The sequence below is a fragment of the Anomalospiza imberbis genome, chromosome 2, assembly GCF_031753505.1.
Source record: "Anomalospiza imberbis isolate Cuckoo-Finch-1a 21T00152 chromosome 2, ASM3175350v1, whole genome shotgun sequence".
In the NCBI taxonomy this organism is placed as follows: domain Eukaryota; kingdom Metazoa; phylum Chordata; class Aves; order Passeriformes; family Viduidae; genus Anomalospiza; species Anomalospiza imberbis.
In genome coordinates, this window is record NC_089682.1 from 1809054 (window position 1) to 1835612 (window position 26559).

General features: G+C 50.5%; 1 protein-coding gene and 1 long non-coding RNA gene across 4 annotated transcripts in view; one reads left to right on the forward strand and one right to left on the reverse strand.

Annotated features, from left to right (window-relative positions):
* RUNX1 (RUNX family transcription factor 1) overlaps positions 1–26559 on the reverse strand; it is a 176855-nt gene that overhangs the window by 12081 nt on the left and 138215 nt on the right. The gene's annotated exons all lie outside the window — the stretch shown is intronic.
* LOC137468128 (uncharacterized) overlaps positions 17701–26559 on the forward strand; it is a 292269-nt gene continuing 283410 nt past the window's right edge. Inside the window, exon 1 of the long non-coding RNA XR_010995767.1 lies at positions 17701–17810. This is a non-coding gene — a long non-coding RNA (uncharacterized lncRNA). The remainder of the gene's footprint in view (positions 17811–26559) is intronic.

The window sequence follows — 26559 nt, forward strand, 5'->3', positions numbered from 1 at the left end:
GACAAGATGGAGGAAGCAGGATCTTGTCACAGATTTATGGAACCCTGAGAGACGAGTGGGTTTAAATCTGGATTCTTTCTTTTAGTGCCCCTGAAATGAGCACCCTGGGATGGGTGAGGTTGGAGGGAGCCCAGGGGGTCCCCGGAGCCCAGGCCATGGGATTGTGGATATCCTGGAATATCCCAGGGAGGAGACTGCAGCCCCTCTCAGAGCTCTGTTCCAGCTCGGTCCCTGCCCAGGGCAGAAGTTGTGCCTCCTGGGCAGGGGAATTGCTGGGCTCAGCCCCTGCCCGTGGCTCTGGGGCCCTGCTCTGCCCTCCTGCACACAGGGGCAGACAGGGACAGACAGACAGGGACAGACAGAGCTCACAGAATCCCAGAATCACTGGGTTGGAAGAGACCTCCATGACCATCGAGTCCAACCCAGCCCCAGCACCTCAACTCAACCCTGGCCCCCAGTGCCACATCCAGGCTTTGTTAAACACACCCAGGGATGGTGACTGCACCACCTCCCCGGGCAGCCACTCCAGAACTTTATCACCCTTTCTGTGAAAACCTTTTCCTGATCTCCAGCCTGTATTTCCCTTGGTGCAGCTCGAGGCTGTGTGCTCTGGCTCTGTCAGTGCTGCCTGGAGAAAGAGCCCAGCCCCAGCTGGCCACAGCCACCTTTCAGGAGCTCTGGAGAGCGCTGAGGTCACCCCTGAGTCTCCTTTTCTCCAGGCTGAGCACCCCCAGCTCCCTCAGTGGTTCCTCACAGGGTTTGTGCTCCCAGCCCCTCTCCAGCCTTGTTGCCTCCTCTGGATGTGTGCCAGCCCCTCCATGACCTTCCCAAACGGAGGGGCCAGAGCTGGACACAGCACTCGAGGTGTGCCCTCACCTGTGCCAGGTACAGGGGCAGAATGACCTCCCTGCTCCTGGGGCACACAGGGACAGCCAGGGACAGCCAGGGACAGCCAGGGCTGAGGCCCCTCTCACTGGGGCTCCTCTCCAGGCTGAGCAGCCCCATCTCCCTCAGCCTCTCCTGAGCACGGAGATGCTCCAGGCCCTTGCTCAGCTCCAGGAGCTCCTGTCCCTGCTGTGCTGAGGAGCCAGAGCTGGACACAGCACCCAGAGGTGCCCCCAGGGCTGGGCACAGGGGCAGGGTCAACCCTGACCTGCTGGGAATGCTCATCCCGATGCACCCCAGAAGGAAAAACATCAGTGCACAAAAGCCGCATGTTGACTAAAGATCAAATAATGAACCGAAATCTCTGTAAGAACGTCCAAAAAAATCCTGGAAGCACCTGACCCGCCCCATCCATTTCCTGTTATCTTGACCTCTGGGGTCCCTACAGCAATGCCAGCAGCCCCAGAGACCCCCTTTATTAATCTCCTCATCCCATTAAGTCTTTCTTAAGTGAAGGTTCAAACAACCAATCCATTTTCTGTCTTGGTACCTGCATTCCCAACCCCTGAACTCGCTCTTAAAGATTCCCTTTTTGCCATCAGCCTGGTTAAGGAGCTGCATTCTGCTGAGGGATGTTAATATAGTGAATTATAGATGTACACACATGAAAGCAGGTTGTGCTGATAACCCCAGGCATCACCCTCCCAGCTCTTTTTAATAAAAAGTGGAGAAAACCATCCCTGGAATTGCATTTTTATGGCCCAATTTCAGCACCAAGAGGCAAACCCAGATCCCAGTAAATTTGCATTTCCAGCTGCTGGATCAAGGGCCTCAAACAATATTTTATTTCGAGGATATCTGCTTTCCTTCAGCGTTCAGGTTTCCCAAAATTAAACTGGAATGGGTTGGAATTGAACCCATAAAAAAAAAAGCAACAAAGTCTTTCCTGCTTTCCAAATAAAGAGGGCTCAGGAGCTGGTAGCTTGGCATGGGGAACTGAAGAGGTTGAAGTTAATCTGGTGAAAATCTGCTGCAAATAAATGGGAGTTGCTTCCCAACTTGGAATATCTGTGTAGACATTTCCAGGCAGAGCTACTTCAACACATACAACCTAAAGAGTTTTGGGTCCGCACAGTTTTCAAGCCAAACAGGATCCGCCAAATTGTTGAAAAGCAGCTCAAAACAACACAAAACACAGGGAAGTTGGTGCCCAGTCCTCCCAGCGCTTCTCCCATTAGCGATTACTTTCCATTTCTGCTTTTTATGGTGTGAGAAAACGCATTTCAAACATGAAAACAGTTATTAATTGCACCCAACCCCTGCAGGGCCAGAATTATGGTGCAATAATTCACACCTCTCTGCGCAGTCACGAGCTCTCCCGTCCCCTTCCCTCCCGCCTAACACCCCATTAAGCAGCGACTATTGAACCATCTTTCGTGCCTCGTCTTGTTTTATTGCCCCGAAATCGCGGCGCTCTCCGGGCGCTCAGCAGCTGTAATTAACAGCTGTAATTAACCCGTGCAGACGTTGCGCAACCTTTAACGATTTAACCAAGCGCGCTCTGAGGGGAGGGACGGGGTGAAAAAAAAAAAAAAACAAAAAAACTACCGAGAGCGGGTGTCCCCTTGGCGGGGTGCTCGCGCTGGTTTCCCGGCTGGTTTCCCGGTTGGTTTTCCAGCTGTTTTCCCAGATGTTTTCCCAGATGTTCGCGGTCCCAGCTGTGCCCGCGGGTGCAGTTACGCGCTGTGGCCGCTGGGTGGCGCTGGCGCTCCGGGCAGCGCCGGTCCCGCGGAGGCTCCGGACCCCCCTGAACCCCCCAAAACTCCCCATGAACCCCCCAAAACTCCCCATGAACCCCCCCAAAACCCCGAGCTAGGGCTTTCCCGAGCCCTCACAGCGCTCTGGGAACGGCTCCTGCTTGTTCCCAACCGGGAATTGCCTAAAAATGCATCCCTGCGGCTCAGGGAACTGTGGGTGTCCAAGAGAGGGATGCACAAGAGGGGGCATAGAATGACGGGATGTCCTGAGTGGGAATAAACCCACTAGGATCATCAATCCCAGCCCTGGCCCTGCCCAGACCCCCACAACCCCAGCCTGGGCATCCCTGGCAGCGCTGTCCAAAGGCTCCTGGAGCTCTGGCAGCCTCGGGGCCGTGCCCATTCCCTGGGGAGCCTGGGCAGTGCCAGCCCCCGCTGAGGGAAGAATCTTCCCCTAAAATCCAACCTAAATCTGCCCTGGGCCAGGTCCAGCCGCTCCCTGGGTGCTGTCCCTGTGCCAGGAGAAGAGATCAGAGCTGTCCCTTGGGATGAACTGCAATCCCAGTGAGTCTCCCCTCAGTCTCCTTTTCTCCAGCTGAAAATCTCTGGATTTTGAACAATCCAAATCCCCTCAGCCTCTCCTTGGATGGCCCCTGCAGACCCTTCCCCATCCTCGCAACCCCACACCCAGGTGGATCCGCCCGGAGCCGGAGCCATCCCTGCCCAGGAGGAGCTGCCAGGGGAAGGGGGACAAACAAACACCTGCCAGCAACAGGAACCTTGCCTTGCCTTGCCTTGCCTTGCCTTTCCTCGGTGTGACACAGAGCAGAGTTTGGCTCCAAAGCTGTTATTGATAGCCCAGAACAAAATGCAGAGTAACCGGATCCCATGAACGGTGTCGGTGCTCGGGGCAAGGGGATGGAAAGAGGAGATTTAAGGTCCCTTCCAAGCCAAACCATTCAGTGCTTTTAAGAACTTTCTTCACACCTCACAAGATGAAGGGTCAAGGCCCCTGCCAAAAGCACAGCACAGCTCCTGAGCTCTCACAGGACACTGTCTGGAAAACTGCCCCAAAGCACCGAGGATGTAGAAATCCCTGGGACGTAGAAGCAGAAAGTCCTGGGATGGTAATTCCATTTGATTCTGTTTTGGAGGGGGTACAATGTAAGGCACGGCTCATGGAATCACTAAATCCCAGACTGGTTTGGGTTGGGAAGGACCTCAAAGCCCACCCAGTGCCACCCCTGCCATGGCAGGGACACCTCCCACTGTCCCAGGCTGCTCCAGCCCCAGTGTCCAACCTGGCCTGGGACACTGCCAGGGATGGGCAATCCACAATTTCTCTTGGAAAAATGAAAGGATCCCTACAAAAACAGTGTCATCCTGTCAGCCCTAGGAAGCCATAAATCAGCAATTTTCAGTGGGTGATTCATAAACCCAAGGTCAGATTTTTCCTTGAGGCCGCAGCAAAAACCCCCTCCCTATTTCAATATTACAAACAAACCAAGCACACCACGCCGCCTAAAACGACACCCCCACAAGATTTTTATATCCTGACTAGAAAATGCCGCGTTAAAAGCTCCAAACCCAAAGCAGGTGACAGATCCCGGAGCAGCTGGGGGCTGCCAGGGAAGCGTGGATGTGGCTGAGCCCCGCTGTGGCCCAGGAGCGTGGGGAGAGCTCCGTGTGCCCCGCCGGTCCCACGCTGCTGCTGCTTCTGCTGCTGCTGCTGCTGCTGCTGCTGCTGCTGCCGCTGCTGCTGCTGCCGCTCCCAGCCCGGATCCCGGCCTGACCCCGCGATCCCGGGAGCTGCGGGAAGCTGCAGCAGGGTGGGAGTCAGGCCGTGGAGCAGGGCGGGCTGGCGGGGAGCAGGTACACCTCGGAGCGGGCCAGACTGCTGCCTTCATCTTCCTCTCATTCCCTTCATCCCCCTCTCACTGCCGCCTTCATCCTCCTCTCATTCCCACCTCCATCCTCCTCTCTCTGCTGCCTTCATCCCCCTCTCATTCCCACCTTTCCTCCCCTCATACCCTTCATCCTTCTCTTATTCCCTTCATCCTCCTCTCATTGCCGCCTTCATCCTCCTCTCATTCCCTTCATCTCCCTTTCATTGCCGCCTTCATCCTCCTCTCATTCCCTTCATCTCCCTTTCATTGCCGCCTTCATCCTCCTCTCATTCCCTTCATCTCCCTTTCACTGCCGCCTTCATCCTCCTCTCATTCCTACCTTCATCCTTCTCTCACTGCCACCTTCATCCCCCTTCCATTCCCTTCCTCCCCCTCTCATTCCTTTCATCCCGCTCTCATTCTCGCCTTCATCCTCCTCTCATTCCCACCTTCATCCTCCTCTCATTCCCACCTTCATCCTCCTCTCATTCCCGCCTTCATCCTCCTCTCATTCCCTTCATCTCCCTTTCATTGCCGCCTTCATCCTCCTCTCATTCCCTTCATCTCCCTTTCACTGCCGCCTTCATCCTCCTCTCATTCCTACCTTCATCCTTCTCTCACTGCCACCTTCATCCCCCTTTCATTCCCTTCCTCCCCCTCTCATTCCTTTCATCCCGCTCTCATTCCCGCCTTCATCCTCCTCTCATTCCCACCTTCATCCTCCTCTCATTCCCGCCTTCATCCTCCTCTCATTCCCTTCATCTCCCTTTCATTGCCGCCTTCATCCTCCTCTCATTCCCACCTTCATCCCCCTCTCATTCCCTCATCCCCCTCTCATTCCCAGCGCCCTCCCTCGCCTTCCTGCTTCCCAGATCATCCCTGCCGGCTCCCAAGGACCATTCCCTGCCCCAGACACCTCCTCCAGGTGATTTTTGCCCAGCCAGGACGGGGAGAGGCGGCGCGGGCAGCCCGGAGTGCTGAACACTGAATTATCCACTATTTCTGTCCCTGCAAATCCCCCACCCCATCCCCGGCACGGCCACAGGAGTTGCGAAATCGCCGCCGCCGCCGCTGCCAGGCTTTTCTCTCGCGAGTTGCACAAATTTCTGTCACTCACACGCAACAAAGGCCGAAAGTGGCTCCGCAATTCCAGCCCGGAGCGGGAGAGGCAGCAGCTGACAGCGGGCACGGGCTGCGAGCAGCTCGGTGCTGTCAAACTGGAGGCAGACCAGAGGAGAGCCGGCTCCTGGATTGCCCTAAAGGCTTTTCTGAGGCCGGGATTTGTCCCCCTCCCCCTTTCCCTGGTGTGATTTGCTAATCTTTCCAAAGGGAAACTTTTTCTGGTGTCACTTCCCTCGGAGTGTGAGGCAAGGAACGCTCTTGACTGGGCTTGTTCATTCACAGAGGTGTCTTGCCCAATCGAGGAAATGACCTGTGAGCACAGAAATACTCCATGTACTTTTGAGCTCGGCAGAAAGATGCCAAAAGCTGCCCTAAAAAAAAAAAAAAAAAAATCCCAGTTCGGCCTTTCCTCCTTCCCTGCGTTTGCCATCACCTCGCTCCTGTCTCTGCCTCTCTCCCCGCTCCTTTTCCTGCCCCAGCAGCTCCAGGTGGAGCAGTGGGAGGCACAAAAGATCGGGAAATGATGCGGAATGACTCCGACCTCCTCTCCCTCAGAAGCCAGGCATCCAAAATGACTCAATCGCCCTCTCCCTCCCTCCCTCGGGACGCAGCAAATCCCCAGCACAGCGAGAAAGGTGCGGCAGTGCCGGCAGCTGAAGCAATTAGTCATTAGCATAAATAAGGGGGACTTTCCAAAAGCCGAGTCCATCCCGGGCAGGGCAGCGGCCGCACAAGGCTGGCATTCTCGGAGCTGGAAAATTACCGAGCGAACTGTAAAATTCCACCAGCGGCTCCTTTTGCCCCTGCGGGGTGGTTCCCCTCCCGGTGCCAGCCTGTGGCACCGGGGACACAGCACGGAGCCACCCCCGGGGCGCTGCGGGCTCCGCTTTGCCCCCCGCGGGGAAAGTTTTCCAAGGGTTTCTCCTTTCCATGGGAATTTATAGGAGAGGAGCTTGCCCTGCTCTCTCCGAAGCCCCTTTGGGGCTGCGGACAGGCGACAGGAGCCGTTCTGGCTGAGAGTGACGGTGACAGACAGCGTGGCTGGAGGGGTTGGGGTGGGAGAGGCTCCCAAATCCCCGGCTGTTCCCTGCGAGAGGGATCTCGGGCAGGGACCTCCCGCCTCAGAGTTTGCTTTCGCTTTATTTCACTGTTCCTGGAGTTTTGAAAAGGCTGGAGGGCTTTTGGAGCCTCTAAAAAACCTTTGGGATGGGGGAGTGAGGGAGTTTGTCCACGCTGAGGCATCACCTCCTGAGATTAAGCAGACAAACATCAGCCTCAAGCAGAAACCTTTCAAACGAGGAGGCTCAGGCTCTTCTAGCTGTGCCGGTGAAGATTTTTTCGCCAGCTTTTCTTTAGAAAGAGCTGCCAGGGAAGGAGGAAAACCAAAGGAGTGCATCCCAAAGGGTGTTTAAAAAAAAAATTTCCTTCAGTCTCCTCACATCCGTGTCAAGAAAGTTGGTGCTGCAGTGATAGCAAGATATTTGGAGATGATCTGGAAGGCAGCAGGAGAAAGCAACTGTGGATATTTTGGGGATACAGGAGGGAATGTTTATATAGATAAGGTTTATCCCTCAAGTTTAATGCTGCCTGAAGGAGCTGCTTAGAGCTTTACACGCACCGTGCACCCCAAAGAAACAGCAGCATTCTGTGGGCTCCCCTAAAATCCCCCGTGAGCGCCAGAAGCAGGAAGTGCAGCCAGCCCCGAGCTGTGAAAAGCGGGATTTCACAATCGCAGCGCGGGTGCTGCCCTAGCAGGTCGGTACATAAACTGCTCAGTGAAACATAAACCATCTCTCTCCTCCTCCTGGGCCGGCGTCACCGCTGCGGGGAGGGCGGGATGGGCCTTTGTGGGCACATCGCAGAGGTGCCGCTGACAGCCCGCCTTGGAAAGCCGAGTTTTGCGAATTAAGGATGCATTGTTCTTTGTCTCGCAGGTGTGAGTCAGCCCGGAGAGCTGCAGGTATTTGTTCAAGAGGGAGACTCCGTCCCACCCCCATCGTCCTCTTCCCTGCCCCCTTCCCCGCTCCGGCGAGGAATGAAAAAAAGAATTCAGCCTTGACCTTCCCCTGCTGTGGCTGCCCGGGAGGAGCCGCCAGACTCGGTGTCTCTGCCGTGTCCTGCCCTATCTGAGCTTGTCCCGAAGCCCAGACGGACAGCGGCAATTCAGGGACACGGCACGGGGATGGCGGGGGCGGCTGATGCCACCCCTGGCCCCGCTGTGCCCTCCCGGGAGGTGACGCCCGCGCCCCTGTGCCGCTGCCCGGCGCTGTGCGAGGGCACAGGGTCCTTGGTGACCTGCGCGGGGACGAGGGGATGGCACCTCCTGGAGCGGACACCGCTCCCTTGTTGTCCCCGTAAATCCGCAGGGAGAAATCCAACCCCTCCGACCTACAGGGGAATCCCCTGTGGGAGCCTCCCCGCTGCCAAACCCTGCCAGGTGACACCTCCTGTGCCACCTGTGCCCTCCGCAGCCTCCAGCTGCTCCAGGTGCCACACGCTGCTCTCCCTGAGCCGCTCCCAGCTGATGAATTCCTTGATCCCCACGCTGCCCCCCGAGGAACTCCCGCAATGCTGCTTTTAGCTGGAGCAAGGCTGGGCTTCAGCTGAGTCACAGCACGTGGGAATTACCTGGTGTCACCCCGGCAGGGAAAGTTCACCCGCAACCACAGCTTGGGGAGATTTATCTGCTGTGTGCTGCTTCCTTGCCGTGCCGGGCTCAGGTGGGGGCAGCGCTCGGGTAAATGAGCCCGGGCAGGGAAATCGTGCCCTGGGAGCACAGACACCGCGCCTGATAATGGGGAACAAAGGGAAATAACGCTGTCTCTGCTGCCCCAGCTGCCGGGGCAGCACCCAGCCCCCCTGAGAGCTCCACTCCGGAGGTGTCGACCTCGGAGCTACCTGTCTAGACTGCAGACTTTGCTGCCAGCAGGGCAGAGCAGACACTTGTGGGGTTCAAGTTGTTTCACCCTAAGGGAGACATCCCAGCCGAGCCAGGAGGGTGAATCACAGCCCAGGAACAGCTGGTTTTCTCCTCGATGGCAGAGATACCCGATGACTGTGTCAGACACAGACACACAATGCACAGATGGCTGGAGCTCAGTGAAATGAAATCCCAGCCTGGAGAGACCTCAGAAGTTTCTCTTTCATGGGGTGAAGCAGGACTAAAGGAAATGGAGAGATGTTCCCTGAGCCAGCACCTGGAAGTCCCACTGAGTCACTGCTTGCAGACATGTGGTTAAATCAGGGAATTATGGAACATCCTGAGTGGGAATAAACCCACCAGGATCATCAATCCCAGCCCTGGCCCTGCCCAGACCCCCAGCAACCCCACCCTGGGCATCCCTGGCAGCGCTGTCCAAAGGCTTCTGGAGCTCTGGCAGCCTCGGGGCCGTGCCCATTCCCTGGGGAGCCTGGGCAGAATCTTTGAGGGAAAGATTCTTCTCTGGGGGAAGAATCTTTCCCTCAAATCCAACCTAACTCTGCCCTGGCCCAGCTCCAGCTTCTCCCTGGGTGCTGTCCCTGTGCCACGAGCAGAGGTTGGAGCTGTCCCTTGGGACGAGCTGCAATCCCAGTGAAGTCTGACCTCAGCCCCCTCTGCTCCAGCTGGACAACCCAAATTGCCTCAACCTCTCCTCATGTGGCCCCTCCAGACCCTCCACCATCCTCATGTCCCTCATTTGGACACTCTGAGAGCTTTAAATCCATCTTGTACTAATCCTTCCTCTCCTGGGCAAAGCTTCCACACCCATGGGCTGGACCTGACCCTGCTGCTCCTGAGAGGGTGTCCTGATCCCCTGGAGCCCAGCCCCAGACCTTAAAATTCATCTCATCCCACCCCTGCCATAGCAGGGACACCTTCCACTGGCCCAGGCTGCTCCAGGTCCGTGTCCAGCCTGGCCTGGGCAGTGCCAGGGTTCCAGGGGCAGCCCCAGCTGCTCTGGGCAGTCACGAATTCCTGTCACAGTAAAACATTCCGAGCTCTGTGTCTGCATTTCAAACAAATCCAAGGCTGGAAGCCCCTTGGATGTGTTATTCCCACTGCAAAATCAATGCCTTAAAGAAAAGGAGAATGGAATGAAGGAGCTTCTGCAGTTCACTGGGCGATAAATGGGTGAACACAATGTGGCCTCAGGTGTCTCCTGATGCTGTGAGCTAATTACTCCATATCCAAGTCCTTTATCCTGAAGATAAACAAAAAGTCCTCATCAATCTCTTCTTTTCCACTTTCACTTCTCCCTCCTCTTTTCCAGCATGAAAGCAGTGGAAGAAAAAGTTGCTCTCTGGAGCTTACAGTCATTTTATCCCCCACCAAACACTGACCTTGATGTGAACTAATTAGGATGGCAATAGATTATTAATACGAGTGGGTAAGGTGAAGTTTTGTCAGTATAAAAGAGGCCTTTGAAGATAACAGCCATTTCCACTTTCATGATGCCATCCCAAGTGCTCAGAAGAAAGCCTGGAAACTAATAAAGGAGAATTCATCCAGGGGCACCGAGTCACCCCCCAAACCCTTGTTCAGGATGGCAAACGAAAATCTGCTTGGATTCTTTCAAATCCCATCACAGATCAGGATTAAAAACAACTTTTGGTAACGAGCAGATCTCTGATGATCTAAAGACACCCTGGCTCATTTGACTGGGGAAGGAAGTGACATATCAAATGCAACCTTCACACTTGAACAGCTGAGGTCACCTTGAGAGAAATGCTCCTGAATGAAGCCTCTCTCCAGAGTGCAGCTTTGATTTCCAAGGGGAGGTGAGGTCTTCTCCACGTGATCATCTCTTTGTACAGACAGTCTGACTTAGAACCACGCACAGATTGTGTTTGAAAAGGTAACTGAGGAATTGTGGTCCTAAACGGAGCCAGACTTGTTGAAAGCTCTCCTAAGGGATCTGCTCCCCAAAACTCTCAGGCTGATTTGAGGAGATCTGCTGGACTGAGATGGAAAATGAGTCAAGCCCAGAAGTACGTGCTGAAAGCCCAAGCTCAGTGCCTTGTCAGGGGCACTCAGGCCAGAAATCCATTTAAAATCCCAAGGAAATGCTTTGCTTCCTCTCCAAAATCCCTCAGCTGAGGAATGCAGCAGCCTCTTCCACCCGATCCGTGGCCACAGGAGGTGACAGCAGGACCTGTCCCTGAGCCACCCTTGAGCAGAGAGGCTGGAGGGGCCCAGCTCAGGGGAGAAGGGTGGGAGCAAGGCGAGGACTCATTCCATCTCACAGCTGTGGGATGAGGGCACAAGACACGCACGGGGTCCAGCTCAGCTGGAACATCTGCTCTGCTGGACACCTGGAAATGTCCTTCTGGACTTCATGGACTGATGGAATATCCTGAGTGGGAATAAACCCACCAGGATCATCAATCCCAACCCAGACCCCTACCAACCCCACCCTGGGCATCCCTGGCAGCGCTGTCCAAAGGCTCCTGGAGCTCTGGCAGCCTCGGGGCCGTGCCCATTCCCTGGGGAGCCTGGGCAGTGCCAGCCCCCTCTGGGGAAGAACCTTTCCCTAAAACCCAACCAAAATCCCTCCTGGCCCAGCTCCAGCTGCTCCCTGGGCGCTGTCCCAGCTCAGAACAAGCTGCTTCTAAAGCTGAAGGGGAAGGGAGCAGGAGCTTTGAGGGTCCATGTGCTTCTCTCAGGTGTTTCTGAAGGTGACACAGAGAAAATCAAATCAACCCACACAGAATCCCTTCAGTGTCCTTCCAAAGCAAGGTGCCAAAAGTGACAGCCCTGAAGAAGCAGGCAGAGGGCTGGGAATGCTCAGGGATTGCCAGAAATGCTCTGGACGCAGGCTCTGCCTCAGGCTGCCCCACAAAGGGGATTCACCTGGCAGTGGTGCTGGGAGGAGACCTGGGGGCAGCTGCTGATGTCCCAGGTCCTGGAAATGTCCCTGTCCTTTCTCCTGAGGCTTTTCCTGTGGGGAACCTGGGACAACCAGACAGAATCCCAGAATCCCTGGGACTGGAAAAGCCCTCCCAGCCCATGCAGTCCCACCTTGTCCCCAGCCCAGAGCTCTGAGTGCCACCTCCAGGGGACACCTGCAGGGATGGGCACTCCAAAGCTCCCTGGGCAGCCCCTGCCCAGGCCTGAGCAGCCTTTCCATGGGGAAATTCCTGCTGCTGGCCAAGCTGAGCCTGCCCTGGCCCAGCCTGAGGCCGTTCCCTCTCCTCCTGTCCCTGTTCCCTGGCAGCACAGCCCGACCCCCCCGGCTGTCCCCTCCTGGCAGGAGCTGTGCAGAGCCACAAGGTCCCCCCTGAGCCTCCTTTGCTCCAGGCTCAGCCCCTTCCCAGCTCCCTCAGGAATTCTCCAGCCCCTTCCCAGCTCCCTCAGGAATTCTCCAGCCCCTTCCCAGCTCCCTTCCCTGCCCTGGACACGCTCCAGCCCCTCCAGGTCTCTCCTGCAGGACCAGAACTGGACACAGCCCTCGAGGGACCTCTCATCACAAAGGGACAATCCCTGCCCTGCTTCCCAAAATTTTGTGTCCTTCCATCCCTCTCCTGACCCAGGTTTGTGTGCAGGGAGGTGTGAGCAGCAAGGGTGGGGTGAGGAATAACAGCGTGGAAGGAAAGTTGTAATCCTGTAGAGAAAAGAAGTGTCAACACATGTCAAATATTGCAAAATGTCCCAGCGTGGAAGAAATTCAGTAATTCCCAGTATGAACCAACAAAGTGCTGTTGTTTTGCCAGGCTGAGGAAGATTTCTTTTCTGGAACAGGAAATGCTGGATGTTTTATACAAATAGGAGTTTCACTTTCTGTATTAAACAACTTCAGAACTGACCTTTAGATACCAAAGCCTGACCTTTAGCTACCAAAAACTTCTGGATTTGAAAAGTCCAGCTTGCTAAAATCTCTTTTTAAACACAACCCCATGACCAGCCTGCCTGCCCTGAAATATCCTGTAAAATTCTTGCTCTCCCTTAGCAGTTCTGAACCTCTGAAACATCAAAAAGTTTTTAGAAACTCAGCTGAACGCATCTGAACTGCCCCAAATCTGCTGAGCAGAGCACTTTTGGGCAGCTGTGGCAAGGAGAGTCATGGCTCTGAGTAAAAGGAACTTTTCCCATTCCAGAAACGGTCTCAAAGCTAAACATAATCTTGATATGTAAGCAAATATTATTTAAATAGGGCTAAGAGCAAATATTTTTTATATTTAATGTAAAAACCCAACGGAATGGCAAAAAAACAAGGTTACTGTTGATTACACTGGTGATTTGGTCAGGATGGAAAAACTTCAAAAACTGAATTATTGGTATTATTGAATTTAAATATTTTTTACATCTGCATTTTCACAATTAAAAAAAAACAACAAAAAACCAGCAACATTTGGAAACAATTAGTTTGAATTCATCCACAATTATACATTTGCTGGTGTTGTTTTGCAGTTGTTGATATTTTGAGGCCGCCAGAAAAACAAAACAACACAAAAAAAAAAAAAAAAACACCCTTTGTTTATTTGTGCAGCTCTTTCATCTAGTTCAATTAAGATGCTGCATTACTCATTTTTTCCCCACCGTGATCCCAAAATGATTTTGGAGCTGCATTGGCACCTCCTGCCAGGGAATTAAACAGGGAAGGGTTCATTCCCCCATCCTCCAGTAAGGGGATTTTTGAAGGAATTTGAGATGGGACTTTGGAGTTACTTTAATTATATGACTTTTTTTTTTAATCTTCTGTATAGATAGGAAGGGTGAGTTTGGCTCACATCTTTAATGCATGGCTTAGAGGGTCATAAGTCTTCTAGTTACAAGACTTTTTAAAGATTTCTTGATTAATAAAACACTGCTAGCAAGGATATTTATATTTTTGACTAAGTCTTTAAATATTTAATCTTATGGATTCACAGTGTGAGCTTTCTTAGCTAATCATGTTATAACACACAAACTTCTAGTTTCCTTTCCTTTCCTTTCCTTTCCTTTCCTTTCCTTTCCTTTCCTTTCCTTTCCTTTCCTTTCCTTTCCTTTCCTTTCCTTTCCTTTCCTTTCCTTTCCTTTCCTTTCCTTTCCTTTCCTTTCCTTTCCTTTCCTTTCCTTTCCTTTCCTTTCCTTTCCTTGCCCTTGCCCTTGCCCTTGCCCTTGCCCTTGCCCTTGCCCTTGCCCTTGCCCTCTAAATTTTTTGTTTACTTTTGTAACTATCTTTATGTTTTCTATATCTTACACTCTAAAACTCCAAACTTTCTTCTACTTAACATGTCTCTGCTTCAAGCTATAAATCCACATTCTGGCTTCTAGCACCTACGTTTGGAAGCCTTTTCTAAAGCCAGATCAAATCTTGTATTTAATTCTAAGCTTTAGCTTGCAAGCCCTGAGAATTCCTGACATTTCAAATTCCAACTCCAGCAGCTCTTCCCATCCTCACCCTCTCTCTGAGCCAGCCTGAAGTTCCAGATAAGCCCAGCATGAGACTCGAGGAGGCAAAGCCAGACAAACACCCAGGCAAATGTTGGAAGGATTTGGGCCCCGAGGCAGAAATGCTGTTTGTGAAGGCTGGAGGAGCCATTCCTGCTCCCCACGAGCCCAGCAGAGCTGGAGAGTGGCCACCAGTGGCCTGGGAGAGGTTTGGAGGAGATAACATCGAGCTCCTGTCTGCCTTTCTCACCTGGGGGCCTTTTCCTGGCTGCTCCAACAAAGGCGTGCAGGCACGGGCAGCAGGAGCTCTGCCATCTCTCTGTGCTCACTCCTCACACAGTTCATCCCTCATTTTCCTGCTGGAGGCCACCCCAGCAAGGGCAGAGCCTCAGCTGGGCCAGCGAGGAGAGCAAAAAGTTGTGTTTTGGTGGAATTTGGAGCTTTTCCATCTCGCTGGGTACGAGCAGGGTGGAGGTGCCTCACTCTCCTTTTTCTCTCCCTACTTTTCTGCTCAAGAAGATGCTTTGGGGCAAAGAATGGAGGCTGCAGCAAGAATGACACAGTCAGAGAATCCCAGGATCATCGAGGTCGGGAAAGATCTCCAAAATCATCCAGTCCCAGCTGTGCCCCATGCCCACCTTGTCCCCAGCCCAGAGCTCTGAGTGCCACCTCCAGGGGACACCTGCAGGGATGGGCACTCCAAAGCTCCCTGGGCAGCCCCTGCCCAGGCCTGAGCAGCCTTTCCATGGGGAAATTCCTGCTGCTGGCCAAGCTGAGCCTGCCCTGGCCCAGCCTGAGGCCGTTCCCTCTCCTCCTGTCCCTGTTCCCTGGCAGCAGAGCCCGACCCCCCGGCTGTCCCCTCCTGGCAGGAGCTGTGCAGAGCCACAAGGTCCCCCCTGAGCCTCCTTTGCTCCAGGCTCAGCCCCTTCCCAGCTCCCTCAGCCCCTCCTGGGGCTCCAGCACCATCCCAGCTTCCCTACATGAACAGGTTAAATGGAAAAACCTGCCCAGGTCAGGTGGGCACCCCCTGCCTCCCTCTGCCACCAGCTCGGCACCAGGAGTGACAAACCAGAAAGGGCAGGAAAAAGTTCTTAACCATTCCAGCTTCCACAGGTGGCACCTCTAAGACATCTGTGCTGCAGAACTGGAGGACAAAGAGTGGCTGAAGGAAGAGCACAAGGGCAAGGATGAACAACCAAAGCAAATATCTGATATTTAATCTAATCCTACTCTCCTACTCTCAGTCTGAAGCCATTCCCCTTTGTCCTGTCGTTCCATCCCTTATAAATAATCTCTCTCCATCTCTCCCTCAGTTGTCTACCCCAGAATATCCTCTAAAATTCTTGTTCTCTCTCAGCAATTCTGAACCTCTGGAACATCAAAAAATTTTTAGAAACTCAGATATATTTTCCCACACAGAAAACAGGGATATGCTCCATCCCAGCCTGCCTTGTGAGGAGACAGCACTCCCTCAGTCCTCCCTTTATTTTTTTTTTCCTCCTTCCAACATGAAAAATAAGTGGGATGACAGCCTTTGGTGGAGATGTGTGCAACAAGGCCCTCATTGTCTCAGACAGGTGTGAGATTGGGATTGAGTGGGTGCCAAGAGCCCCGGTATCAGCGCCAGCTCTGTGAGCTGCAAACACTCCAGCCCTCCTGTAATCCCACTGCAGCCAGCCAGAGACTCAACAATTTAAGGCTTAAGACACACACACACACACACACCATAAATCAGAGGAGGATGTACCAGCCAAGCGTCAGCTCCTTGGGCAGATGCCTGCAGACCGTCTGTGCTCATCAGACCTGGCCTCGCTGGCTTCTTGGAAACATTTCGGGGTTTTTTTCTCTCAAGATGAGAGGCTGGGTGGAGCAGCCAGCTCAGACACATTTCCATGTGCCCTATCTTGCCCCAACAGCCCTCCTCTGCTTGCTTTCTGGAGGCAGCTCGGCTCGTAAAGTCTCTTTATTCTGAGTGCAGGAGGGAAGGAATTACATCTTGGGGAAATGTTTAATGTACAAATACAAAAATCACATGGATGTGCCCTCGGTAGGCACCACCCTCCTGAAACAAAACCATGCCCTGCCATGGGAGTGTGGGAGCCTCTGAACATGATCAAACAAGCACAGGGATTAGCACAGCTGTTTGTCTTTTTCTTTCTCTCTTTATTTCTTTCTCTCTTTCTGTCTTTCCTTTTCTTTCTTCGTTTACTTTCTCTCTTTCTCTTTCTTTCTTCTGTTTCTTTCTCCTCTTTCCCTTTCTCCCTTCCTTCCTTCCCTCTTTTTCTCTTCTTCCTGCAGGTGCCAGGTGGATGCTGGAGACCACCCTGGGCTCAAGAGCCTGGCACAAAGTCCCAGGGATGAGTTTCCCTCATTGGAGATGTCTCCTTCCATTTTCATGGAATCCCCGGGGCTGGAAAAGCCCTCCCAGCCCATGCAGTCCCAGCTGTGCCCCATGCCCACCTTGTCCCCAGCACAGAGCTCTGAGTGCCACCTCCAGGGGACACCTGCAGGGACGGGCACTCCAAAGCTCCCTGGGCAGCCTTTCCATGGGGAAATTCCTGCTGCTGGCCAAGCTGAGCCTGCCCTGGCCCAGCCTGAGGCCGTTCCCTCTCCTCCTGTCCCTGTTCCCTGGCAGCACAGCCCGACCCCCCGGCTGTCCCCTCCTGGCAGGAGCTGTGCAGAGCCACAAGGTCCCCCCTGAGCCTCCTTTGCTCCAGGCTCAGCCCCTTCCCAGCTCCCTCAGGAATTCTCCAGCCCCTTCCCAGCTCCGTTCCCTGCCCTGGACACGCTCCAGCCCCTCCAGGTCTCTCCTGCAGGACCAGAACTGGACACAGCCCTCGAGGGGCCTCTCAGAGCCAGCCCAGAGGGACAATCCCTGCCCTGCTCCTGCTGGACACACAATTCCTCACCCAGCCCAGCTGCCAGTGGCCTCTTGCCCGCCTGGACACCCCTGGGCTCGTGTCCAGCCACTGTCACCAGCACCCCCAGGGCCTTTCCTGCTAGTCCCACTTCCCACTTTTGTCCTTTTGAAGTTAACACAAGTGCTCACTTTTATGCTCTGTGGCAGAGCAGCTCCTGCTTGCTGGTGGATTCCCTCCCCCATGAACTAATTAATCCTGAAGTCAAATTTGCCAATGGTTTTGCATGGAAAATTGCTCATATTTATGTAGCTCTCAAGGATATCAAAGGATATTCACTGTGCTTTGGAGCAGTTATTCACAGGTTGCAAGATGAGGGGCATTGTTTGGACGTGGGGTTTGGCAAATGAAATCCACCTTTATGCAATGAGAGCTGAAAGCATCAGCAGTGCTCCCCTTGCCCAGGCAGCTGTAAATCATCACCCTAAGAAAACCAAGCACTGCTTTTCACTCAGTGTTGTCTTTCCTAAGGGCCAGAGGATGCAGCAATTTACAGGAATTATTTCCATGCAAAGGAATCTTGGTTCCATTGGTTTTTGTTGGTTCTGATCACCTGAATTTAATTTGCAAGAAGCTGAGAGAGCCCAAATTGGCCAAGTGATATGTTAAATAATTGATAATTGTAATCAAGCGTGCAAAAGGCCAAGAAGAAGTGGGATTGTTCAACCTGGACAGGAGAAGCTTTGGGGTGAGCTCAGTGTGGCCTTGCAGGGCCTGAAGGAGCCCCAGGAAAGGAGGGACAGGACCCAGGGAATGGCCTCAAACTGAAAAATTACAGGTTGAGGTAGGATATTGGGAAAAAATCCTTCCCTGGCAGGGTGGGCAGGCCCTGGCACAGGGTGCCCAGAGCAGCTGTGGCTGCCCCTGGATCCCTGGCAGTGCCCAAGGCCAGGTTGGACACTGGGGCTGGAGCAGCCTGGGAGAGTGGGAGGTGTCCCTACCATGGCAGGGGTGGCACTGGATGATTTTTTGAGGTCCCTTCCACATCCCAGCAATTTCTGACAGAGGATGACAACTCCAATAGTTCCTGCTTCCAATTATTTCTATTTCCATCCCATTTTTGTGCACCTGACCAAGGACATTCCAAACATCTCTCTGGGTAAATATCCCTGAAAGTTCCTGAAGATGAGCACCAAACCCTGGAAGCTCCCAGAATCCCTGATACTGAACTGAGCATTTTGCCCCTCACAGAGAAACCGAAGCAACCTCTGACACAAACCTGGGAACTTCTTGTTGGAAATCAAACCCAACCTGAGAGCAAACCCTCGAATTTTTAATGGCCCTCTTAAATATCCTTTTGTTTTTCCACGCTTTTAAGAGAAGAGCTGTACAAATAGGTTGGGAATGGTCAGCTGGAGCAAATTTGATTATCTAATGTGCACTTCCCCAGGTCATTGACTGCACATCCCAGCCCATTGTTCCTCACCTGTGAACAATCCCCGTTTGATGGGGTCATAATAGGCTGAATACACAGGGAAAGCTCAGCCATGAGTTTGCTAAGGGTGTTGTGTGTACTCAGCCACATAAAAGGAGCCCTGTGAGCGCTGGCACCACGTGGGCTCAGGAGGGAATGATCCTGTTGGATGCCATGTCCTGTTAAAGGCCTGGCAGAGGAGGCTTTGAAAGGGGCCCCCCAAAGCTGTGGATAAATCCCAGAATCAAGGTTGGAAAAGACCTCCAAGATCACATGACTGATGCCCACCCAGCCCAGAGCACTGAGTGCCATGTTCAGACCTTCCCTGGACACCTCCAACCCTCCCTGGGCAGCCCCTTCCAAGGCCTGAATGCCTTTTCCAGGAAGAAATTTTTCCTAATTATCCAACTGAACCTCCCCTGGCACAGCTTGAGGCTGTTTCCTCTCTGTCCCCGTTCCCTGGGAGCAGAGCCCAGCCCCCAACAACAGCTCAAGTTTGGAGATGTTAAATTCAGAATTTGAGGGCAAAGAACACCCTCAATTACAAAATCCAAGTGGCATCTTCTGGCACCTGGGCAGCACCAGGTGAACGAGAAGCTGTTTTCAGTGGGTGTTTGTTTTTAGGGTAAGGAGTCCTCATTTATTTATTTCTTGTTTGTTTTATTTACCACGGAAGGTAATTTGAGCTCTGCTATCCAAACCTTGGCGTGTTCTGCCAAGAGGGGATTAAAGAGGAGAATGCTGTGGAAAGAAACTGGGTTTGTCTGTAAAGAAATCAGATTTGATTTACCAGGGTTTTGCAATCAGTGCTTTTAATCTTCCTCATGACTGGGACATTCAAAGGCCAAGAAAATGCTTTGAGGGCCAGTTGGGAATAACCCCAAACATGAGAAAACCTCAAATGCTGAACGTTTGCCATCCAAACTTCAGAATTATGGAATGGTTTGGATTAGAAGGGACCCTAAAGATAATTTTGTTCCAACCCCTGCTATGGGCAGGGACACCTTCCATTATCCCACGTTGCTCCAAGCTGGACTTGGGCACATCCAGGGGCAGCCACAGCTGCTCTGGGAATTCTATCCCAGGCCTTCCCACCTTCATGGGGAACAATTCCTTCCCAAAATCCAGTTTAAACCTGCCCTTGGGGCAGGCAGAGATATTTACTTTAAACACCTCCAGGATGAGATGAGATTAGCCCTGGGAAAGAGCAAGGAGCCAGACTGAGGTTTTTCCATGGAAAAGGAAGAGCCCCAGGAGACAGAAATGTCCCCTGAGGTAGAGCTGAAAGATTCTACCCCAAAAACGAGGAGAAGAGCAGGGAGAGGCTCCACCTTGGACAGGTGAGAGAGGTAAAGGAGCCAGGAGTGAGCCCAGGAAATTCTCTGAGAGAATCCTGGCACGAAATTCCTGCCCTGGGTCAGAGACCAGCTCCACTTTCCCAAGGACATAACGGAGAAGGGCTCAGGGAGTGGAAGGGGATCAAACCAAACAAACCAGAAGGAATTGCTGTGCAAGTCCAAAACTGAACTGGGAATACTTGTCCCTGCCTGCCAGCTCTGCTCTCAGGATCCATCAGCTCTCCCGTGGTAAAAGACATGGACTGATTAACGAAAATAAAACTGTGCCTGGGCATGAGCTGCCCAATTTTTGAGCTGCCTAAAGACTCAGGGAGAGGGTTTTCCAAAGGCAGCTCCATAGCTGGGACTGGTTTCTCCATGGTTTAGGTGGACACCTCCTGAAACACCCTTCTGCTTCCTGAGTTTTCCTAAATGCTCTGTAAAAAAAAAATCAATCTCTCAATTATTTGCCTAAAAATATCGTGGAATTAGTGTCAAAACGTAGAACGAAATACACATCTCTCAACTTCTCTGCTTGAAACCCAAGATTTCCTCTTTGTTTTTTGGAGTTATTTTTGAGGAGGCTCAGTGTGGTGGAAAAAAAGCAGAAGAAAAAATTGGTGGAAGTGGAGGTGTTGTTTGGGGACTGTGAACATATTTGTTGCTTTTTCAGTCCCAGGAAGTGCCAAGCATTTGGAATATGAAGATTGGTATCTTAAATATATCGACACTTGGAAATCTTGTGGATTAACCACCATGACATAACTCTTTCCATTAGTTGATGGAAAAGCCAAACAATTTCAAGCCTTTTTTTTAATTATTATTATTTTCCAAGCTGGATATGAGGCTCTTGAGCAAGGCTGAGGCCCTGGAGCTGGGCATGCTGCCGGGAACACGGGAAGGTGTTGAGGAATTGGATCCTCACCTCGCTCTGCCCCGTGTGGGAGCTGCACCAAGGGAAATACAGGCTGGATATCAGGAAAAGGTTTTCACAGAAATGGTGATAAAGTTCTGGAGTGGCTGCCCGGGGAGGTGGTGCAGTCACCATCCCTGGGTGTGTTTAACAAAGCCTGGATGTGGCATTGGGTGCCAGGGTGGAGTTGAGGTGTTGGGGCTGGGTTGGACTCGATGGTCATAGAGGTCTCTTCCAACCCAGTGATTCTATGATTCTGTGAGTGAAGGAGGGACAAATCTGTGGCTGAAGGGAAGGGATCCTGGAGGAGCCAGACAGATCCCACTGCTGGAAAGGCAATGGAGGCTCCAGAACAGGCTGGATTTATCCAGGGAATTGCTGAGGACCTGGAGGTCCACATGGGAACTGGGAGCTTGCAGGGAAGGGTTTTATCTGGAGACTGAGATACAACAGGGGAAGGGGTTGAGACTCATGGAAACATGGAGTCAAGGAATCCTGGAATCATAGAGTGGTTTGGGTTGGAAAGGACCCTAAATCCCATCCAGTGCCACCCTGCCATGGCAGGGACACCTCCCACTGTGCCAGGCTGCTCCCAGCCCCAGTGTCCAACCTGGCCTTGGGCACTGCCAGGGATCCAGGGGCAGCCCCAGCTGCTCTGGGAATTCCATCCCAGCCCCTGCCCACCCTGCCAGGGAACAATTCCCAATGCCCAATCTCCCATCCAGCCCTGCCCTCTTGCAGTGGGAGCCATTCCCTGGGTCCTGTTCCTCCAGGCCTTGTCCCCAGTCCCTCTGCAACTCTCCTGGAGCCCCTTCAGGCCCTGGCAGGGGCTCTTTGCTCTCCCTGGAGCTTTTCCTTCTCCTGGACATTCCCAGCTCTCCTAGCCTGGCTGCACAGCAGAGAGAGAAGATCCCAAACGTTCTCCTGCTCTCCTGGAGAATTAAAACTCCCTGGATGCAGCCAGTGGTGCAGAGAATTGATTGAATGGAAGCGAATGTGGGCCTGGAGAGCATCTCCTGGGCCCTGCAGCCCAGCCACACCTCGTGCTCTGCACTTACAGAGCAAAATCCACCTTGAATTCCATCTTGGTGTGTCTGAGAGCCCCTGGAAGACATCCAGGGCTGCTCTGATCCTTAGGAACCATCTCCTCATTTCCAGCCTCAATTCATTGACAGTTTAGAGGAGAACAATTTGTTCTGGAGCCAGCACCAAATGGTTCTGCCCCCTCCCTGCTTCAGAACCTCTCTGCTGTGGTTAATGACCAGAATTATCCTTCCTCTCTGTTGGCTTTTTGGAGTTTTTTTTTTTTGTAGTTTTTTTGTTTGTTTATTTAGGGTTATTTTTGTGGTTTTTTGTTTGTTTGTTTGTTTGTTTTATTAAGGTTGGGATTGAAAGTGTTTCAGATGGTATTTTGTTTTTAGATTCCGATGTTGATTATTTTTTATTTATATTATAGTCTTACAAGTTTTGAGTTTTATAGTATTTTACTAACAAGTTACAAAATGGCCTTGTATCTATTTCTAGAAGGTTTTTTAAGGAAAAGCTATTTAATTCAGAAATGATACTTAAATTATTTTTACTTTTAACTTAATAACTAATTATTTGCATTTTGTAATGTGGAATTTTTTGTTTAATTATAAAACACTATTTAAACTTATGAAGAAGAAGGACCAGTTTTTGTTCTAAAACTTATATTTTGTTTTCCATATATTACTATATTTTAAAATTTTAAACTCTAGGTTTTTTTTGCCATGTGATATTACACACTTCTAATTAAACTACACACTCGTAATCTCAGTTTAGTCATTCCATTTTGGAAGTCTTCTCCACGGCCTCAGGTCACTGAAGTGTCCTTTTGGGGGTCAGTGCCTGGCAGCACAGAAAAATCTGAAATTCTCAGCATCCTAAACTCCAGCATCTCTCTTGCTTTCTTCTGGAAAACTGGATTGATCTGGCTCTGCCAACCCCTCCTTTAAATCAAGGCCTCGATTCCTCTTGTCTCCCACCTGTGTTGTCTCAAATTGTTCTGCCTCAAGTTCCTCCCGGGGAATTCTCTGGGAATAAAGGAAATTCCAAATGCCACAGCTGCAATTCCTAGGGCTGCTCCCATTCCTGGGCTGCTGCTGGGTGTCACCACCCCTGGGCTGGGTCACAGCTGAGGAAGGCTTGGCAAAGATGATCTGTGACAGCCACTGAATTTTATCCTGGTCCAAATCAGCCTTTGGGGAGGATCCAAATGGAACTACAGACCTAAATCTGTAGGCTATTTAGTGCATCACAACACAGATCCAAATGGAATTACAGACACAGATCCAAATGGAATTACAGACCCAAATCCAAATGGAATTACAGACCCAAACCCAAATGGAGTTGCAGACCCAAATCCAAAGGAATTACAGACCTAAATCCAAATGGAGTTACAGGCCCAAATCCAAATGGAATTACAGACCCAAATCCAAATGGAATTACAGACCCAAACCCAAATGGAGTTACAGACCCAAATCCAAATGGAATTACAGACTTTACAAACCCAATGGAAGAAGTGGCTCCTGCTGTAAGGAGCCCCATTCCACAGGGGATGAAATGACTGAGTGAAAGAATTATGTGGAGGGGCAAAGCCAAGAAAAAATGGGCAATATATTAATATATACTAATGTAGTTATATATATATATATATATATATATATGTATATATATATATATATATATATAAAATATTAATATATAATATATATATATAAAATTATAAAATATATACCAATTCTATAACACTTGCAGTTATTTAGTTTATTTTGCACATCTTAGAGGACCATTGAATGGCTGGGGTTGGAAGGGACTGTAAAGATCATCCAGATCCAGGGCAAGGACACCTTCTTCCATCCCAGGTGCTCCAAGCCCTGTCCAGCCTGGCCCTGGCCACTTCCAGGGATCCAGGGGCAGCCACAGAGTGGATCTTCAAAGTTCCTTCCAACCCAAATCATTTTATAGCTCTATAAAACAGGAGGTTTATATCTATATTTGTAGTAGGGAGGTGTGAAAAAGCAGGGATTTTTCCTCAGGGTGGATTTCTGCGGGCCAGAATTCCAGAGGAATTGTTCTGTGTGTGCTAACCCAGCAGGTGTGCTCATCAATTTGGATACAAACTGGTTTGTGACACCACAAATGGACACCAGGATGGCACTTCTAAAGTGTTCCTTAAAAAGGAAAACTCTGGAAGTTACTGATGGAATTCCGTATCAATATTATCTGCCGAGCAATAATTGCAAAGCACATAAAAGGTATTTATTTTATGGAAAAAGAGATTTCTCTCTATAAAATTCCCTTTTTTTGATGGAACCACTTGGAGCCCTGCCAGCTCCACAGATCTGGTTGGCAAAATATTTTGGGAAAGCATCCCCACTTCCACAATTTTCCTGTGGCTGTGGCATTGGAGCTCTGGGTCCACACCATGGGGTGGCTTCAGCTCCTTCTTTTCCATTTCTGGTGGCTGCTGGCACAGAAGGGAGTGGGGAGGAGGAAGATAATTTCCTCCTCTTCACCCAGAGCAGGATCCCAGTGGAAATTCCCACTCCAGGAGATGGAGGGGGATCCATTAAAGAGGAACTTCCCTGGTCAGGATGGATAAATCGTGGTGGGGAAACCTTCTGGGGGTGGAGAGAACATCCAGAAGTGCTGGATCCAGCCCCAAGGAGCAGAGCTGAGAGGAAAAGTGCCGAGCTCAGGCAGCACTGGCTGGACATTCCAGGGAGTGTTTTTTGGGATGGAGAGGTTTTTAATCCAGTGGGAAGGGGATGATCTGCTGGGAAAGCACCACATGCTGGGGGAAACACCAGAGTGTCCAAAGGGAATGGAATTAACCAGTTTTTAACCTGTGGCACAAGGGGAAGAGCTGGGAATTCCCTGATCCTGGGGAGCCTCTGGATCTATTTGGGAGCTGCGAGCACGCCAACCCCAATGCCCAAAATCGCCTGAAAACTGCATTTTCCAGCAGCAAAATGTGGGGGCAGAGTGACAACCCCATAAATCCCTTCTGCAACACTGCAAATTCTTCTGGTTCTATTAACACACAGCTTATGAAGTGAAATTAAAAACGAAAATATTAAAAACTGGGGCTTGATCCAGGCAGAGAAGGAACAGAGCTTGTAATTCCCTGGTTGTAATTCCCTGGTTCCAGTGCTGCCCTTGACTCTCCTCCTGCTTTTTACGGGTTCCTGGGAACCCTGATAAACCCAGGCTGTGTTTTTTTTTGTCCAAGATCCCGATAGCAAGGACCTTGAAATGTCTCTTAAACAAAGTGTGGTGCACCTGGAGGAAGACAAAAGCCCGGCTCATAACAAAATAATCCCTCAGTCCTCATGTTTGGTGTTAATTCAAAGAGCTGAGCTTTAAATGATCTCCCTTGCTTTGTTTTCAGGGCTAATTCTTCCCTTCAAGAGCTGTCACAGCAATTTTATTAGAGCCTCTCGTTTCCAGGGATTTTAGATTTGGTCATAAAAGTGGGAAACTGAACATCTAAGGTTACAAAATTTGCTTTTCAAAAAGCAAACTCAGGTATTTTAAGGTTATCAAAGCCTTAAAAAAGAACCAGAGGTGTAGCTTAAAGTGATTATTTGTTTTCTCTAGAGAAAACACCTTGATTTAATTTATTTTTCAATAAATAATTAATAAATCCCCAAGTGAAAACATCCAAACAGATGGAAAAGAGTGGAGAATATTCAAGGCCAGGTTGGATGGAGCTTGGAGCAACCTGGACCAGTGGAGGTGTCCCTGGTTGGTTTTAAGGATCTTTCCCAACCCAAACCATTTTTTGGTTCTGTAATTCTGTGAACATTTATTGAGCTAATTAAAAAAAAAAAGTTATTTAATTGCACATTTTTGAATGATATTCCTAACCCCATTTATATATGCAAATTATTAGCTTCACATACTTCAGATTATTAGCTTCAAATATTTCTGCTGGTCCCACAAAAAATCTGTGTAAAGGAAACTCATGTTCTTTTTTATTTTTGGAATTTCCCACTCTGGTTAACTTGAACCACTGTAAAATTAAGAATTGTGGATTTAGTGTCTGGCCCAGGCTGGTGTTGGGAGAAACTCAACCTTAATTCATACATTATATATTATATAGTCACTATAAATAATGTATAATATAAATTATATAAGTAAAAAAAAAAAAAATAAAGATAAAAAATAAAAATGAAAATGAAAATGCTTTTCAAGGCTCTAAACCCTTCCACACAGCTCACATGGCTCTGCCTGTTTTTTATTTTCCCCTCTGCACAAAGGAAGGGGTGAGTTGAGGTCAGGATCTCCTTTTTCTGTGCATGGAGGTCAAATTCTTTGACATTTAACACTCGTTTCTGGCACAAAATAATCTCTCAACCTAAACCATGTGGTGGAAGCTTTTCCTCCCCTCCTGTTCCCCTTTGGTCTGGGAATTGGCCATGGTTAAAACTTCCAAGGGAACAGGTGGACGTGGCTCCCTCCTTGTGATATGAAAGAAGCATAAAAACTCGATTAAAGCAATTTATGGGCTCTGAATTCAGCTCTTAATGTGGATTTGTATCCATGACCCGAAAGGTTTTATTCTTTTTATTTTTATATTCTTCATATTATTCTTTCTTTATATATTCTATTATTCTTTATTCTATTTATTTTATTTGTATCTGAACAAAAGGTTTTATTCTCCCGTTCAAGACTCGCTAAAATAGGAACTTAAAATTACCCTCAATCTTTTTCTAGCTGAAAACCTCAGCAAATAAACAGTGGTTTAGTGGCATGGCAACCTGCCCCTTGCAATCCAAGAACTGCTCTGAGATGTCTATTTTAGAGATTTTTTTTTTTTTTTTTAAGATAAGTGTGTTTGGATGAGTGGAGGAGCAACTTCTGGTTCCTACTGGTGGGAGTTACAGCAAAATTTCAGGATACTGCTTGGAATTCAGCAATGGATGGGGGTTTGGTCCTATAAAAAGCACTT